At 44.0% G+C, this 19,168-nt stretch overlaps 1 long non-coding RNA gene across 1 annotated transcript in view; it reads right to left on the reverse strand.

Moving 5' to 3' along the window:
* Nucleotides 1–12,908: 12,908 nt before the first annotated feature.
* LOC141270950 (uncharacterized) overlaps nucleotides 12,909–19,168 on the reverse strand; it is a 93,959-nt gene continuing 87,699 nt past the window's right edge. The window contains exon 3 of the long non-coding RNA XR_012321778.1: nucleotides 12,909–13,003. This is a non-coding gene — a long non-coding RNA (uncharacterized lncRNA). The remainder of the gene's footprint in view (nucleotides 13,004–19,168) is intronic.

Below are 19,168 nucleotides of genomic sequence, written 5' to 3' on the forward strand. Positions count from 1 at the left end.
GAAAATTGTACATTCACATTGAAGGCATCAAAACTATGAATTAACACATGTGGAATTATATACTTAACAAAATAGTGTGAAACAACTGAAAATATGTCTTATATTCTAGGTTCTTCAAAGTAGCCACCTTTTGCTTTGATGACTGCTTTGCACACTCTTGGCATTCTCTTGATGAGCTTCAAGAGGTAGTCACCGGAAATGGTCTTCCAACAATCTTGAAGGAGTTCCCAGAGATGCTTAGCACTTGTTGGCCCTTTTGCTTTCACTCTGCGGTCCAGCTCACCCCAAACCATCTCGATTGGGTTCAGGTCTGGTGACTTTGGAGGCCAGGTCATCTGGCGTAGCACCCCATCACTCTCCTTCTTGGTCAAATAGCCCTTACACAGCCTGGAGGTGTGTTTGGGGTCATTGTCCTGTTGAAAAATAAATGATGGTCCAACTAAACGCAAACCGCATGGAATAGCATGCCCCTGCAAGATGCTGTGGTAGCCATGCTAGTTCAGTATGCCTTCAATTTTGAATAAATCCCCAACAGTGTCACCAGCAAAGCACCCCCACACCATTACACCTCCTCCTCCATGCTTCACGGTGGGAACCAGGCATGTAGAGTCCATCCGTTCACCTTTTCTGCGTCACACAAAGACACGGTGGTTGGAACCAAAGATCTCAAATTTGGACTCATCAGACCAAAGCACAGATTTCCACTGGTCTAATGTCCATTTCTTGTGTTCTTTAGCCCAAACAAGTCTCTTCTGCTTGTTGCCTGTCCTTAGCAGTGGTTTCCTAGCAGCTATTTTACCATGAAGGCCTGCTGCACAAAGTCTCCTCTTAACAGTTGTTGAAGAGATGTGTCTGTTGCTAGAACTCTGTGTGGCTTTGACCTGGTCTCTAATCTGAGCTGCTGTTAACCTGCGATTTCTGAGGCTGGTGACTCGGATAAACTTATCCTCAGAAGCAGAGGTGACTCTTGGTCTTCCTTTCCTGGGGCGGTCCTCACGTGAGCCAGTTTCTTTGTAGCGCTTGATGGGTTTTGCAACTGCACTTGGGGACACTTTCAAAGTTTTCCCAATTTTTCGGACTGACTGACCTTCATTTCTTAAAGTAATGATGGCCACTCGTTTTTCTTTACTTAGCTGCTTTTTTCTTGCCATAACACAAATTCTATTCTAGCAGTCTATTCAGTAGGACTATCGGCTGTGTATCCACCAGACTTCTGCACAACACAACTGATGGTCCCAACCCCATTTATAAGGCAAGAAATCCCACTTATTAAACCTGACAGGGCACACCTGTGAAGTGAAAACCATTTCCGGTGACTACCTCTTGAAGCTCATCAAGAGAATGCCAGGAGTGTGCAAAGCAGTCATCAAAGCAAAAGGTGGCTACTTTGAAGAACCTAGAATATAAGACATATTTTCAGTTGTTTCACACTTTTTTGTTAAGTATATAATTCAACATGTGTTAATTCATAGTTTTAATGCCTTCAGTGTGAATGTACAATTTTCATAGTCAAGAAAATGCAGAAAAATCTTTAAATGAGGTGTGTCCAAACTTTTGGTCTGTACTGTACATTCAGTAGTAGTACCACATTGACTTGCATTGGTCAGTGTGCTGTCAGTTTTGCATATGGACATTTAATACATTTGTCTGAACGAGACCTAAGGGAGACTTTTCAGCTCATGCTGTGTACACACTAGTAGGGTGCACTAGGATGGCCATATACTTCAGACCAAGATTGGAACGCAATGCACGGACTGGCCGTTGGCCCTCCCGACCTGCATGTGACAAGTTCATGTATATACTGTCATGGCCAATTGTTCCAGAAAATTAAGTAATTCTCCTAGAAAATTATTGCAATTACACATTTTGTAATAAACTTTTATTTCCTTTGTGTGTATTGGAGCAACACAAAAAAAAAACAGAGGAAAAAAAGGCAAATTGGACAGAATTTCACAATAAACCCCATAAATGGGCCAGACAAAATTGTCACCCTCCACTTAATATTTGGTTGCACACCCTTTGGAATAAATAGCTGCAATCAATCACTTCCTATAACAATCAGCAAGCTTCTTACACCTCTCAACTGGAATTTTGGACCATTCTCCTTTTGCAAACTGCTCCAGGTCTCATAATTGAAGGGTGCCTTCTCCCAACAGCAATTTTAAGATCTATCCACAGGTGTTCAATGGGATTTAGATCCCGACTCATTGCTTGCCATTTCAGAACTCTACAGCGCTTTGTTTCCATCCATTTCTGGGTACTGCTTGAAGAATGCTTGGTGTCATTGCCCTGCTGGAAGACCAGTGACCTAGTACGCAAACCCAGCTTTCTAACACTAAGCCCTACATTGCTACCCAAATTTCTTTGGTAATCTTCAGATTTCATGATGTCTTGCACAGAGTCAAGGCACCCAATGCCAATGGCAGCAAAACAACCCGAAAACATCTTTAAACCTCCACCATATTTGACTGTAGGTGCTGTGTTCTTTTCTTTGTAGGCCTCATTCTGTTTTCGGTAAACAGTAGAATGATGTGCTTTACCAAAAAGCTTAATCTTGGTCTCATCTGTCCACAAGACCTTTCCCAGAAGGATTTTGGCTTACTCTCATACATTTTGGCAAACTACAGTCTAGCTTTTTTATGTCTCTGTGTCAGCAATGGGGTCCTCCTGGGTCACCTGCCATACTGTTTAATTTCATTCAAATATCAACGGATAGTTTGCACTGACCCTGATGCACCCTAGCCTACAGGACAACTTGAATTTCTTTGGAACTTGATTTGGGCTATTTATCCACCATCTGGACTATCTTAAGTTGCAAACTTTCAACAATTTTTCTCTGCCGTCCACGTCCAGGGAGATTAGCTAGAGTGCCCCGAGTTGTAAACTTCTCGATTATGTTGCTCACCATGGATAAAGGAGCATCAAGGTCTCTGGAGATGTGTCACGGGTCTGTCAGGTTTGACAGACAGTCATAAAGGGTCCAGCAGTAGAAGGTCGCTGCATTTGTCCTTGCAAACATCTTCCTGATCCTTTCTCTCTAGGACCCAGCGGTGATCCTCACCTTCTGCTGCTAATTACCACACCCTTTCTGTATCCTTAAATACACTTAGATTGCTCAGTGAGTTGCTGGTGATAGAGTGTTCATATCTATTCAGGCTTGGAATTCTACTAGTCGGCTAGAATTTTCTTGGAATTCCTTCGTGGAGTGTTGCCTTGTTTTCCCCGGTTTCATCTTTAAGTTAAGTGTATTCCCTTGTTTGTTTCCCTTGTGTGTACTTTAGTTTGCAGTGGGGCTGACTAGTGCTCACCCCTCCCACTCCCTACCTAGGGCCTAGCTTTAGGGTCATAGGTGCAAAACCTATATAGGGTCAATAGGGGAGTCAAGGTTTGTCATTTGAACTGTTTAGGGGTTTCCACTCCCCCCTTTCCTGTCGTTATACGCTGGGTTCTCCCCATACCCAGCGTAACAAAATGGACTTGTGATTGTTGATATTTTTCAAAAATTTGGGTTCTTAAGACCTCAGACAGTTCTCTTCTCTTTCTGTTCTCCATGCTTAGTGTGGCACATGCAGACACACAATGCAAAGATTGAGTCAATGCCTCCCCTTTTTAATCTGGTTTCAGGTATGATTTTCATATTGCCCACACACACCTGTTACTTGCCACAGGTGAGTTTGAACAAGCATCACATGCTTGAAACAAAGTTGTTTACCTTTTTGAAAGGTGACAACAATATTTTCCGGCCCATTTTTAGGGTTTTGTGTGAAATTATATGTAATTTGCCTTTTTTTCTCAGTTTTTTTGTGTTGTTCCAAGACACACAAAGAAAACAAACATGTGTATAACAAAACATGTGTAATTGCAATAATTTTCACTACGAAGGGAAAAAATGCTCATATGAACTACCCCATTGTCTTGCATAAGTGTACTGTCTTTATGCTAACTTTTTTCATTTGGTCAGAACACTGATGTAAAATACACTTATCTGAACAAGCCCCTGAACAAGCCCTTATTGTATTAAAATCTCATTTCTCTGATTAACTTCCTCTTTGTAATATTTAGTGATTCACCTTAGGGCTCGTGCACATGATCTTATTTTGGTCCGAGTGCAATCCGACAAAACATTGGATTGCACTTGTATCAATGTTATTTTATGGGGCCGTGCACATCTCCGATTTTTTCTCTCGGACAGAAACTGTTCAAGAAACAAAAAAATTGCAGCATGTCCGAGTTTGATCCATGATTCGGATCGCACTTGTCCATCTAAGTCTATAAGTGCGTGGAAAACCTCGGTCTGCACTCGGATGACATCTGATTTCCATGGACTGATAAAATGGAGAAGATGGAGAAATAATTTTCTTCATCTTCTCCTCATCAGATAGAATCAAATTGCACTATGCTGACACTCTGATCACACTCCAATTAGAGTTTCATCCAGTGTCATTTGCATAATCGAATTGATTCTCTCGTGTGACCGTATTTTGTCTCATCTGAAAGAATCAGACCGATTATACTAAACCGGGGGCGGACACTGACATATATATATATATATAGTTATATATATATATATATATATATATACAGTACAGACCAAAAGTTTGGACACACCTTCTCATTTAAAGATTTTTCTGTATTTTCATGACTATGAAAATTGTACATTCACACTGAAGGCATCAAAACTATGTATTAACACATGTGGAATTATATACTTAGCAAAAAAGTGTGAAACAACTGAAAATATGTCTTATATTCTAGGTTCTTCAAAGTAGCCACCTTTTGCTTTGAAGACTGCTTTGCACACTCTTGGCATTCTCTTGATGAGCTTCAAGAGGTAGTCACCGGAAATGGTTTTCACTTCAAAGGTATGCCCTGTCAGGTTTAATAAATGGGATTTCTTGCCTTATAAATGGGGTTGGGGCCATCAGTTGTGTTGTGCAGAAGTCTGGTGGATACACAGCTGATAGTCCTACTGAATAGACTGTTAGAATTTGTATTATGGCAAGAAAAAAGCAGATAAGTAAAGAAAAACGAGTGGCCATCATTACTTTAAGAAATGAAGGTCAGTCAGTGCGAAAAATTGGGAAAACTTTGAAAGTGTCCCCAAGTGCAGTTGCAAAAACCATCAAGCGCTACAAAGAAACTGGCTCACATGAGGACTGCCCCAGGAAAGGAAGACCAAGAGTCACCTCTGCTTCTGAGGATAAGTTTATCCGAGTCACCAGCCTCAGAAATCGCAGGATAACAGCAGCTCAGATTAGAGACCAGGTCAATGCCACACAGAGTTCTAGCAACAGACACATCTCTACAACAACTGTTAAGAGGAGACTTTGTGTAGCAGGCCTTCATGGTAAGATATCAGATTGGAAACCACTGCTAAGGACAGGCAACAAGTAGAAGAGACTTGTTTGGGTTAAAGAACACAAGGAATGGACATTAGACCAGTGGAAATCTGTGCTTTGGTCTGATGAGTCCAAATTTGAGATCTTTGGTTCCAACCACCGTGCCTTTGTGCGACGCAGAAAAGGTGAACGGATGGACTCTACATGTCTGGTTCCCACCGTTAAGCATGGAGGAGGAGGTGTGATGGTGTGGGGGTGCTTTGCTGGTGACACTGTTGGGGATTTATTCAAAATTGAAGGCATACTGAACCAGCATGGCTACCACAGCATCTTGCAGCGGCATGCTATTCCATCCGGTTTGCGTTTAGTTAGACCATCATTTATTTTTCAACAGGACAATGACCCCAAACACACCTCCAGGCTGTGTAAGGGCTATTTGACCAAGCGGGAGAGTGATGGGGTGCTACGCCAGATGACCTGGCCTCCGCAGTCACGAGACCTGAACCCAATCGAGATGGTTTGGGGTAAGCTGGACCTCAGAGTGAAGGCAAAAGGGCCAACAAGTGCTAATCATCTCTGGGAACTCCTTCAAGATTGTTGGAAGACCATTTCCGGTGACTACCTCTTGAAGCTCATCAAGAGAATGCCAAGAGTGTGCAAAGCAGTCATCAAAGCAAAAGGTGGCTACTTTGACGAACCTAGAATATAAGACATATTTTCAGTTGTTTCACACTTTTTTGTTAAGTATATAATTCCACATGTGTTAATTCATAGTTTGGATGCCTTCAGTGTGAATGTACAATTTTCATAGTCATGAAAATACAGAAAAATCTTTAAATGAGAAGGTGTGTCCAAACTTTTGGTCTGTACTGTATACATGTAAAATGTATGAGAATAAGCCATAAATAAGTGTGTATGTGTGTGTGTGTGTGTGTGTGTGTGTGTGTGTATATATATATATATATATATATATATAATATATATATATATAATCTTACATAGTCTCCTTTATTATGCATATTGCCACTCTTATTACACAGTGCCCTCTCTTGTTATATACAGCACTATCCTTTACATCGGATAATATAGCACCCTGTTTTGTTATTACATACCGTCCTCTCTTGTTAAATATATAATGTATTGATGGCTGATGGAGCATGGGAAAGCTTATTTTCTAATGGAGGAGACTGGTCTTGAGGTCACCGGTTGCTCGGTCAGCTGTCATTTTATATCTAATGAGACGACTATGTAATAGAAGAGGGCTCTGTGACTGACAAAAATAACAAGAATACGCTAGGTAAGGGACAGCACTGTACATAACAGCAGAGGAAGCTATATAATAAGAGATGGTACCATATATAACTAGAGAGGATGGTATGTAATAAGTGACGGTGTTATACATAATAAAAGAGGAAACTATGCAAATAAGGATGGCGCTATACATAAGTGAGTACACTATATACTAAGGGACTATGCTATACATAATAAGGCTACATTCCTGTATCCGTGTGCTGTGTCGGATCAGAACAGGACATTCTCTGACCCTCACGGATCTCATTCTCAGATTGGTGATTTTCATGGATGTGTAAAATGAACCTAGAAAACTCTGAGTCCGTGTGCCGTCCGATAAAAAAATCTGGCAGCACACGGACATTTCACACAAATGTGAGAATGCAGTCTAAGGGATTTTATAGATAACATTATTACTCCAAGTCATATAGTGCAGATACAGAATAATGTTTACATCCATTCACTTACCACTGACGTCTCATCTGATTAGAGTCGGTTTCTGCTACTTCTTCTCCACCGGGTCAGACCTTTATGTTGACATCTCCCAGCCACGACTCATCTTATCACAATGATCACCACAGCCCTGAAAATTACAAAGTCACATATATTGTATACATACATGTGTCTCCCCCGCACTGCGCCCCTGAATACAGATATGTATCCGACCATTAATATATTATTAGGCACGTACCAATCAAAATATATCCATCATTGTCCTCTCCCCCCACCTCCATCATTGTCCTCTCCCCCAACTCCATCATTGTCTTCTCCCCCACTTCCATCAATGTCATCTGCCCAACCTCCATCAGTTTGCTCTCCCCCACCTCCATCAATGTGCTCTCCCCCACTTCCATCATTGTCCTCTCCCCATCCCCATCATTGTTTTCCCCATTCTCATCATTGTTTTCCCCCACCTCCATCATTGTAATTTCCCCCACCTCCATCATTGTCCTCTCCCCCACCTCTATCAATGTCATCTCCCCCAACTCCATCATTGTCCTCTCGCCCATCCCTATCTTTGCTCTCCCCCACCTCCATCATTGTCATCTCCCCCACCTCCATCATTGTCATCTCCCCCACCTTCATCATTGTCATCTCCCCACCTTCATCATTGTCCTTTCTCCCCACCTTCATTATTGTCCTTTCTCCCACATCTATCATTGTCATCTCCCCATCTCCATCATTGCTCTCCCGCATCAGTGCCATCTCGCCCATCTCCATCATTGCTCTTCCCCACCTCCATCATTGTCATCTCCCCCACATCCATCATTGCTCTCCCCCATCACCATCATTGTCATCTCCCCCACATCCATCATTGCTCTCCCCCATCACCATCATTGTCATCTCCCCACCTCCATCATTGTCATCTCCCCACCTCCATCATTGTCATCTCCCCCACCTCAATCATTGCTCTCCCCATCCCCATCATTGTCATCTCCCCCATCATTGTCATTGTTCTCTTCCACCTCCATCATTGTCATCTCCCCCACCTCCGTCATTGTCATCCCCCCCACCTCCATCATTGTCATCTCCCCCACCTCCATCATTGTCATCTCCACCACTACCATCACTGTCATCTCCCCCATCTCCATCATTGCTCTCCCGCATCACTGCCATCTCCCCCATCTCCATCATTGCTCTTCCCCACCTCCATCATTGTCATCTCCCCCACCTCCATCATTGCTCTCCCCATCACTGCCATCTCCCCCATCTCCATCATTATCTCCCCCACCTCCATCATTGCTCTTCCCCACCTCCATCATTGTCATCTCCCCCCACATCCATCATTGCTCTCCCCATCACCATCATTGTCATCTCCCCCACATCCATCATTGCTCTCCCCCATTGCCATCATTGTCATCTTCCCAGCTCCATCATTGTCATCTCCCCCACCTTCATCATTGTCCTATCTCCCACATCCATCATTGTCATCTCCCCATCTCCATCATTGCTCTCCCGCATCACTGCCATCTCGCCCATCTCCATCATTGCTCTTCCCCACCTCCATCATTGTCATCTCCCCCACATCCATCATTGCTCTCCCCCATCACCATCATTGTCATCTCCCCCACACCCATCATTGCTCTCCCCTATCACCATCATTGTCATCTCCCCACCTCCATCATTGTCATCTCCCCACCTCCATCATTGTCATCTCCCCCACCTCAATCATTGCTCTCCCCATCCCCATCATTGTCATCTCCCCCATCATTGTCATTGTTCTCTTCCACCTCCATCATTGTCATCTCCCCCACCTCCGTCATTGTCATCCCCCCACCTCCATCATTGTCATCTCCCCCACCTCCATCATTGTCATCTCCACCACTACCATCACTGTCATCTCCCCCATCTCCATCATTGCTCTCCCGCATCACTGCCATCTCCCCCATCTCCATCATTGCTCTTCCCCACCTCCATCATTGTCATCTCCCCCACCTCCATCATTGCTCTCCCCCATCACTGCCATCTCCCCCATCTCCATCATTATCTCCCCCACCTCCATCATTGCTCTTCCCCACCTCCATCATTGTCATCTCCCCCCACATCCATCATTGCTCTCCCCATCACCATCATTGTCATCTCCCCCACATCCATCATTGCCCTCCCCCATTGCCATCATTGTCATCTTCCCACCTCCATCATTGTCATCTCCCCCACCTCTATCACTGTCCTCTCCCCCACCTTCATCATTGTCCTATCTCCCACATCCATCATTGTCATCTCCCCATCTCCATCATTGCTCTCCCGCTTCACTGCCATCTCCCCCATCTCCATCATTGCTCTTCCCCACCTCCATCATTGTCATCTCCCCCACCTCCATCATTGCTCTCCCCCATCACTGCCATCTCCCCCATCTCCATCATTATCTCCTCCACATCCATCATTGCTCTCCCCCATCACCATCATTGTCATCTCCCCCACATCCATCATTGCTCTCCCCCATCGCCATCATTGTCATCTTCCCACCTCCATCATTGTCATCTCCCCCACCTCTATCACTGTCCTTTCGTCCACATCCATCATTGTCATCTCCCCCACCACCATCACTTTCATCTCCCCAACCTCCATCATTGCTCTCCTGCATCACTGCCATCTCCATCATTGTCATCTTCCCCATCCCCATGATTGTTCTCCCCCACCTCCGTCATTGATCATTGTCATCTCCTCCACCTTCATCATTGTCCTTTCTCCCACATCCATCACTGTCATCTCCCCCATTACCATCACTGTCATCTCCCCTACCTCCATCATGCTCTCCCGCATCACTGCCATCTCTCCCATCTCCACAATTGTCTCCCCCACCGCCTTCATCACTGTTCTCCACCACCTCCATCATTGTTCACCACCTCCATCATTGTTCTCCACCACCTCCATCTTTGTCTCTCCCACCTCCATCATTGCTCTCCCTCGTCCACATCACTGTCATCTTCCCCACCTCCATCATTGTCAGCTCCCTCACATCCATCATTGCTCTCCTTCATTGCCATCATTGTCATCTCCCCACCTCCATAATTGCTCTCCCCTATCCCCATCGCTGACATCTCCCCCACCTCCATCATTGTCATCTCCTTACCTTCATCATTGTCCTTTCTCCCACATCCATCATTGTCATCTCCCTCACCTCCATCATTGCTCTCCCGCATCACTGCCATCTCCATCATTGTCATCTCCCTCACATCCATCATTGCTCTCCTCCATCGCCATCATTGTCATCTTCCCACCTCCATAATTGCTCTCCCCCATCCCCATCACTGACATCTCCCCCACCTCCATCATTGTCCTCTCCTTACCTTCATCATTGTCCTTTCTCCCACTACCATCACAGTCATCTCCCCTACCTCCATCATTGCTCTCCCGCATCACTGCCATCTCTCCCATCTCCATCATTGTCTCCCACACCGCCTTCATCATTGTTCTCCCCCACTTATAACATTGTTCTCCACCACCTCCATCATTGTTCTCCACCACCTCCATCATTGTCTCTCCCACCTCCATCATTGCTCTACCTCGTCCCCATCGCTGTCATCTTCCCCACTTCCATCATTGTCATCTCCCTCACATCCATCATTGCTCTCCCCATCTCCATCATTGTCATTTTCCCCCATCTCCATCATTGTCATCTTCCCCACCTCCATCATTGCTCTCCCCCACCTCCATCATTTCTCTCCCCCACCTCCATCATTGCTCTCCCCATCTCCATCATTGCTTTCCCCCACCTCCATCATCATTGTTCTCCCTCATCCCCTTCATTGTCATCTCCCCATCATTGTTTCCCCACCTCCATCATTGTCATCTCCCTCACCCCATCATTCTCCCTCCCATCTCCATCATTGTCTCCCCCACCTCCATCATTGTCTCTCCCACCTCCATCATTGCTCTACCTCGTCGCCATCACTGTCATCTTCCCCACCTCCATCATTGCTCTCCGTCATCCCTATCACTGTCATCTTCCCCACCTCCATCATTGTCATCTTCCCCACCTCCATCATTTCTCTCCCCCACCTCCATCATTGCTCTCCCCATCTCCATCATTGCTTTCCCCCACCTCCATCATCATTGTTCTCCCTCATCCCCTTCATTGTCATCTCCCCATCATTGTTTCCCCACCTCCATCATTGTCATCTCCCCCACCTCCATCATCATTGTTTTCCCTCATCCCCTTCATTGTCATCTCCCCATTCCCATCATTGGTTCCGCACCTTCATCATTGTCATCTCCCTCACCCCCATCATTGTCTCCCCCACCTCCTTCATCACTGTTCTCCCCCACCTCCTTCATCATTGTTCTCCCCCATCCCCATCATTGTTTTCCCCACCTCCATCATTGTCATCTCCCCCACCTCCATCATCATTGTGCTCCCTCATTACCATCATTGTCATCTCCCCATCCCCATCATTGTTTCCCCCACCTCTATCATTGTCTCCCCTACGACCCCTCATTGTCCTATAACTCTCCCCAGTGTAGTAGTAAAAAAAAAACAAAAAAACAGCACTTACCTCTCTGCCTGTTCCCAAGCAGCATAGTCGTTGCCGGCAACTATCTCCCTGACACAGGCCTACACTGCATGCTGACGTCATCAAGCCATGTGAGCCTGTGTCAGGGAGAAAGCGCTGGGCGGGAAGCAGACGATGGATTCCTCAGCTCCGCTGCCATTTTCCTACTGTCAGCAGCCGAGCTGGAGGGATCACTCCCACGTATGATGAGGGCAATCTGGCCATGGGCCCTCCGAAGCCTCGGGCTCCGAGAAACAGGCCAGATTGCCCTCAGAATTAGCCACCCTGCAAGGGCCCCCCTCCACCTACGGGCCCCGGTGCAGCTTCATCGGCGGTTTTTCCGCCCTTGTACTAAACACACTCTGATCAAACTCTGATCAAACTCTGATCAAACTCTGATCAAACTCTGATCAAACTCTGATCATGTTGTGATCAACTTTTCTCGGATGAAGAGATGGGGGAAAAAAATTCTCTATCTTCTCCATTATGTCAGCTCGTGAACATGAAAATCGAACTGCACTCAGATGTCATTCGAGTCCAGTCCGATTTTTTTCCACAGACTCATTGACTTGCATGGCCGAGTACCTTCCAATATCGGATGCAAATCATACATGTGCATGCTGTGACTTTTTCCTAGAACAGACTGTCTGACAAAAAAATCGGACATGTTCACTGCCCGATAAAGTAACATTTGTCCAAGTGCGATCCAATGTTTTGTCGGATCGCACTCAGACTGAAAATACTGTTGTCTGCACGAGCACTTACAAGGATTATATCTACATTTCGCAGAGTCAATTACCCACCACTATTAAATAGCATAAAGTCACACCACAGACAATAGAGGATGGACACCAGTCAGCTGACCACAACTCCGATCATGACCACCACAACACCCTCTCTTATATTGTCAGTAGTTTTCTGACTTTGTGTCTGCTGTAGTGACATGCTTCAGGCAAGATGACAGCTCTCATGATCATATAAATGATTAAAAATGATACAATTAAAAAATAAAAACAAATTAGAATAAAATTTATGTTAAAAAAAATATTTTTATTTTTAAAAACAATATTAAATAACACAATTTTCAATTTAAAATATGGAAAAATAACTAAAAAAAACAAAAAAAAAAACATACTAGTGACTGGTTCTTTAAATGTTATTTCTGACAAAATACAATTTGATCATGTATTCATCGGTTAAAGAATGATGTTGGCACAATATATCAGCATTCTTTCCTTTATACATATAGCTGGTTGTGCTGTATAATACTGGGAAATCCGTAATTCCTGATTCAGTTGCTCTTTTATTCCATTCTTGCCCTATACGCCTGAGTGTCGCTATAAATCCTTTTTACCGAAATCCCCTTCTTCATCTTGTACACTGTAAGTAAACGTAAGAGATATATGCAACCTGGGAGAACACAAAGCAAATGTGAAGACATCGGTTCATCACTGCAGAAGGTGTCTAGTGTTTTTGCGATACATAGGATTTATTGCTCTGCGCGCTGTGATATATTTGTACACTAGAACTATAGAGCCAAGTCATTGTAAAAGGGGAATCTATGGTCAGAAAATTACCTATTGTTTTCTAGTCTCAGGTTACATTAAACATCATTTTTTTTAATTGTCTATATCACTACCCATAAGATTTTTTTTTTAAATTTAATATTGCAGTTTTCTCTTGGTCCACTGAGCTTTCATAATATTGCTATGTGCAAATATTGCACTGCTGCAGCTGGGCTGTTTGCATAGTTCACCCACTGCTCATACAAACTCAGTGACTGACGAGGCACACTTAGTAATCATGGAGTTCCATAGCAAAAGTCCTATTTGTTTTCGCGACCACCTTTCCCCTGAAACCCTGAAAAAAAATGTTCGGAGGAGTAGATAGTGTCACTGCATGGCACATAGGCGCAGTCACAGAAAAGCATAATTCCCAAATTTTAAAGTCAGGAAAAAGGACATGTATTGAGGCATGTACAGTTGTGTTCAAAAGCTTACATACCCCGGCAGAATTTTTCCTTTCTTGGCCTTGTTTCAGAGAATATGAATGATAACAAAAAAAACTTTCTCCACTCATGGTTATTGGTTGAGTGAAGCCATTTATTGTCAAACTACTGTTTTCTCTTTTTAAATCTTAATGACAACCAAAAACATCCAAATGACCCTGATCAAAAGTTCACACACCCTGATGATTTTGGCCTGATAACATGCACAGAATTTGACACAAATGGGTTTGAAGGGCTACTAAAGGTAACATCCTCACTTGTGACCTGTTTGCTTGTAATCAGTGTGTGTGCATAAAAGCTGAGTGAGTTTCTGGGATCCAGACAGACTCTTGCATCTTTCATCCAGTCACTGGCGTTTCTGGATTGTGAGTCATGGGGAAAGCAAAATAATTGTCAACGGATTTAAGAGAAAAGGTAGTTGAACTCTATAAAACAGGAAAGGGATACAAAAAGATATCCAAGGAATTGATAATGCTAGTCAGCAGCATTCAAACTGTGATTAACAAATGGAAAATCAGGGGCTCTGTAAAAACCAAACCACGGTCAGGTAGACCAACAAAAATTTTGGCCACAACTGCCAGGAAAATAGTTTTGGATGCAAAGAAAAACCCACAAATAACATCAGCTGAAATTCAGGACTCTCTGAAAACTAGCGGTGTGGTTGTTTCAAGATGCACAATAAGGAGGCACTTGAAGAAAAATGGGCTGCATGGTCGAGTCAGCAGAAGAAATCCATTACTGCGCAAATGCCACAAAGTATCTCGCTTACAATACGCCAAACAGCACAGAGACAGGCCTCAAAACTTCTGGAACAAGGTAATGTGGAGTGATGAGACCAAAATTGAACTTTTTGGACACAACCATAAACGTTACATTTGGAGAGAGGTCAACAAGGCCTATGATGAAAGGAACACCATTCATACAGTAAAGCACAGAGGTGGATCGCTGATGTTTTGGGGATGTGTGAGCTAGAAAGGCACAGGAAACTTGGTAAAAGTTAAAAGAAAGATGAATGCAGCACGTTATCAGCAAATACGGGAGGCAAATTTGCACTCATTAGCCCGGAAGCTGCGCATGGGACATCCTTGGACGTTCCAACATGACAACAATTTAAAACACAAGGCCAAGTCGACCTGTCATTGGCTACAGCAGAACAAAGTGAAGGTTTTGGAGTGGCCATCTCAGTCTCCTGACCTCAATATCATTGAGCCACTCTGAGGAGATCTCAAAAGCGCAGTTCATGCTAGACAGTCCAAGAATTTACAGGAACTGGAGGCTTTTTGCCAAGAAGAATGGGCAGCTTTACCATCTGAGGAAATAAAGAACCTCATCCACAACTACCACAAAAGACTTCAAGCTGTCATTGTTGTTAGAGGGTACACGGTATTAAGAACTGGGGTATGTGAACTTTTGATCAGGGTCATTTGGATGTTTTTGGTTGTCATTAAGATTTGAAAGATTAAGATTAAAAAGAGAAAACACAGTAGTTTGACAATAAATGGCTTCACCCAACCAATAACCATGAGTGGAGAAAAAGTTTTTTGTTATCATTCATATTCTCTGAAACAAGGCCAAGAAAGGAAAAATTATGCCGGGGTATGTAAACTTTTGAGCACAACTGTACATAGTAATTGTGCCCCTACTGAAGTTCCTTACTATTTTCAGCCACTACGATACCCCTTTCATGGCTCTCATACACTATGATGCCCCTAAAATGCCACTTCTCCGTTATTATGGTACTCCTAAAGTGAATTTTCTCACATAATATGCCCCCCAAAGTACCCCAAATACGTACAATATGATGAACCAACAATGCCCCAACAAAGTATGATTCCTCCTTGGCGCCCTCAACACAGTATGATGGCACCACAGCCCCCAACACAATTTGATGCCTCTACAGTGCACCCCACACAGTATGATGTCCCCACAATTCCCTTGCAATGACTCCACACGAATGATACCCCAGTCACTCCCTCCACACTACTATTCTCCAAGAACCAGACACACAGCATCATTCCGCTCACAATTCTCCACACAGTATGATACCTCCCCAGCCCACCACACAGAGTACAATGGCCACGACAGATCATCACACACAGTATGATGACTCCCACAACCCCCACGTACAGTATGATAGATCCCACAGCCCCTCACACACAGTATGATTGCCACCACAGTTTCGCCACACTTGCTGGCAAAATAAAAATACACACCTAGCCTCATTTTCCCAATGTGCTGCTCTAGTCTGTGTGGCATGTGGATTGAGGCTCCGTGCAGAAGGCACCATCTAAGGGTGTCATCATGCCATCTATACTGAGACTCATGCACAGGTCAAATAATGTATCAGAAAGCTGATAGCTCTCTGTTCCTCCATTGTATTCAAAAGTATCCTGAGGATGCAAATACTATTGAAATCAACACACCATGTGGGAAATGCGAGCCCCTCCAAGTCATGTACCACATGTGGCTGCTGTTAGTGGTTCGCCACTGCAATGCAATATTACTGTACCCTTGTTTATACAATGTAAATATAATGGCCATATCAGTAGTCCTTGCCTGCCCGACCAAAGAGCATCTCCTACTTGTCGGCATCACCAACGACTCTTTTGATTAGTTGGCTGATGTCATGTGTGTTATATTGTTTTTAAGAGGGAGAAAGTTTTGGGTACCTTTCGGCTGCAGTATTGAGAGCATAAAGTTCCCCACTATTTCACGACTCCCAGAAAATGATGGATGGCAGCAGAGTTATATCTAGGTTTTCCGGCACCTGGGCAAAAAAATCAGTTTGGTGTCCCCCCCCTCCCTCCTCAAGTGGTTTGAGTAGTCATCATGTGACCAATCATTCATATGCTATTTGTCCACTTACAGTCACGTATTGACTAGCTGTTCTTCCTAATTCTTTCAATGTTCAGTGACAATCTGAGGTGAGCATGAAAAAAAGCTTTTCACGTGACCATAAGTGTGAAAATCGCATATGAGTGAAGTGGTCATGTGATGACTGCTAGAACTAGCAAGCAGAGCTGAATCCTGACAGTGAGTATATTACATGCTGTTAGGATTGGCATGCTACTGTGCTTCATTTTATAATTAAAGGGCTTGTCCACGTTTGAGTTGAAAGTCTGCAGTCACTCTGAATTCTCACAGCGCATGCACTGCACACTGTTTGGATTCTCCTTTGCCAGTGGCAAGAGTACACGGTCATGTGAGCACAAGTATGCGATTTGTATACTTCTGGCCACATTCCGACTAGAGATATCCAGCCGCATTCATTTTCATTGAGTGAGGCCACGCATGTCTAGTCGGCATGTGACCACATGTATGATAATCGTACATTTGTGGTTTTGTGACCTTCCACTCTCACCGCCGGCACCAGAGAATCCTCTCAGTATGCAGTGTACGCTGTGAAAATTCAGAAGTCTGCAGTCACATAGAATGACTGCAAACTCATCACAAACTTGGACAATCTCTTTAATTCTCTTAACATAAATAAAAATATAGTAACCCTTAACTTGTCAGTTGGCACAACACTTTATTAACATAGCCCTGTATCACATAACCTTGCAAGTTATGGATTGTTACATGTGTATAGGATCAGAACCAATAACAGCACAAGAATCCATCACCAGAACCACCAGCTGTACAGAATTACATCACTGAAACCCCATCAGTACAGAAACACAGCATCACAACCCTCATCATTTCAGGAATACATCACCAGAACCACCATCAGTACAGAAATACATCACCAGAACCACCATCAATATAGCAATACATCATCAAAAGCCTCATCAGTACATGAATATAGCACCAAGACGACCATCAGTAAATGAATTCAGCACCAGAACCATCATCAGTACATGGTACATTAATTGTAATGTCAGGTCAGACCCATATACATCTGTATTGCATGAACCTGCAACTTCAGTACATCCTTAAAAATGGTAAGAAGATACTGGGAGTTGTTGCTATCACACCACAGTACTGATAAGAATTAGTATCACAAATCAACATTTACATTCAGGTACCTTATAGATAACGTTGTCTTTGATTGGAGTCCTTCTCTTTCTAATCTTCATCTTGTCCAAACGCCATGATGACTTTTCACAGCCACAGCTCGTCTCTTAATACTTCCATCTTCTCCATTCTGTGCAGCACATCCCCACACGTTACACTTAAAAATAGCATTGTCATTATAATGCTTCTGAATAAAAGTATCTGCCCTATACAGTGCCACTGAATAAATAATTGCTCCTCATTGTGTTCCCTGCACAAAATATGAGCCACACACTGTCCCTCTTATGGTACATGCCCTCCACACTGCCCTCTCCTTTCCATACTGAGCCCCATCTTCACATTGTGCTCTCACACTGTGTCCCACTATACTGGCCAGTCTCTATACTGTGCTCCCTCATCACACTCCCCCTCCTGAGCATACTTTCCCCGACTTGCTGTGGTCTCACACTGTCCCCCCATGCTGACCCCTCACCATACTGCCCCACCACACTAACCTGTCTCTATTCTGTGATTACTCATATTTTTCTTAACCCATACTGTCTCCTCACACTATTTCCCTCAATAGTCACCGGACACATCCCCTTGTTCCTGTAAAGGAAGTATATAATTGTAAGGTAGACTATAATGTCAGTAGAACAACTGGTTAAGGCTGCATCCACATATTGTCTCTGCCCACAGGAGATAACATCTTCCTGCTCTTATTGCAGGAACTGAGCGCCAAGGGGGGTCTCCTGGGAAAATACTAGAGGTGTCAAACATGGCAGCTTGGCCTGGAGCCTTTACTTCAAAGAGCTAGCAGATGGGTTTCAATTAAGAAAGAATATTTACTATTGTCTGTATAAGAGAAGACAGGGAGACACAGGCATTTGAAATGCCACAACTTAGATCATCGTCCATTTACAGACAGCATTGTTTAAATGGGCTAATCCGGGTCATCCTGGAAATGTGAGCCTATGGTTAGGACTATAAAAAGCTGTGTGACACAAAGAGAAGGGGTTCACATGTGTGGGCTGCGTATTCTGATGGGATCCATAATTTAATTCTCCTTCCCTCAAGGAAACAGAAAATAACTGCAGATGGAAACGTTTAGGTATTTCTGTTATTTCTCCCTTTTTATTTTATAACTGTTTTGCAGATTGGTGTCATTTTATTTTTATCTTTTTATATTGTTTATTGTAAACACTGTATCTACTATATAATTGGCTTATCCCGTCTGTCTGTCCGTCCAGGAAATCCCGCGTCGCTGATTGGTCCGGCCGCGGCCAATCAGCGACACGGGATTTCAGAACAAGATGACGGCCATTAGCGGCTCATCTGCCGCACGGAGAACAGCGGCGATGCAGCCAGGAGATGACCGGCGCTAGCCGGTCATCTCCCGGCTACTCGCAGCAGAAGTACCCCGACCGATTCTCCCTTCACACTTGCCGGTCCTCCCTTCACACTTGCCGTCGGGAGATCAGCGGCCCTAGCCGCTGATCTCCCAACGGTGGCCGCATGGAGGTCAGCGGCAACGCAGCTGGGAG

Source organism: Phyllobates terribilis, unplaced genomic scaffold (assembly GCF_046119375.1).
Source record: "Phyllobates terribilis strain yellow unplaced genomic scaffold, ASM4611937v1 Scaffold_5__5_contigs__length_657084704, whole genome shotgun sequence".
Classification (NCBI taxonomy): Eukaryota; Metazoa; Chordata; class Amphibia; order Anura; family Dendrobatidae; genus Phyllobates; species Phyllobates terribilis.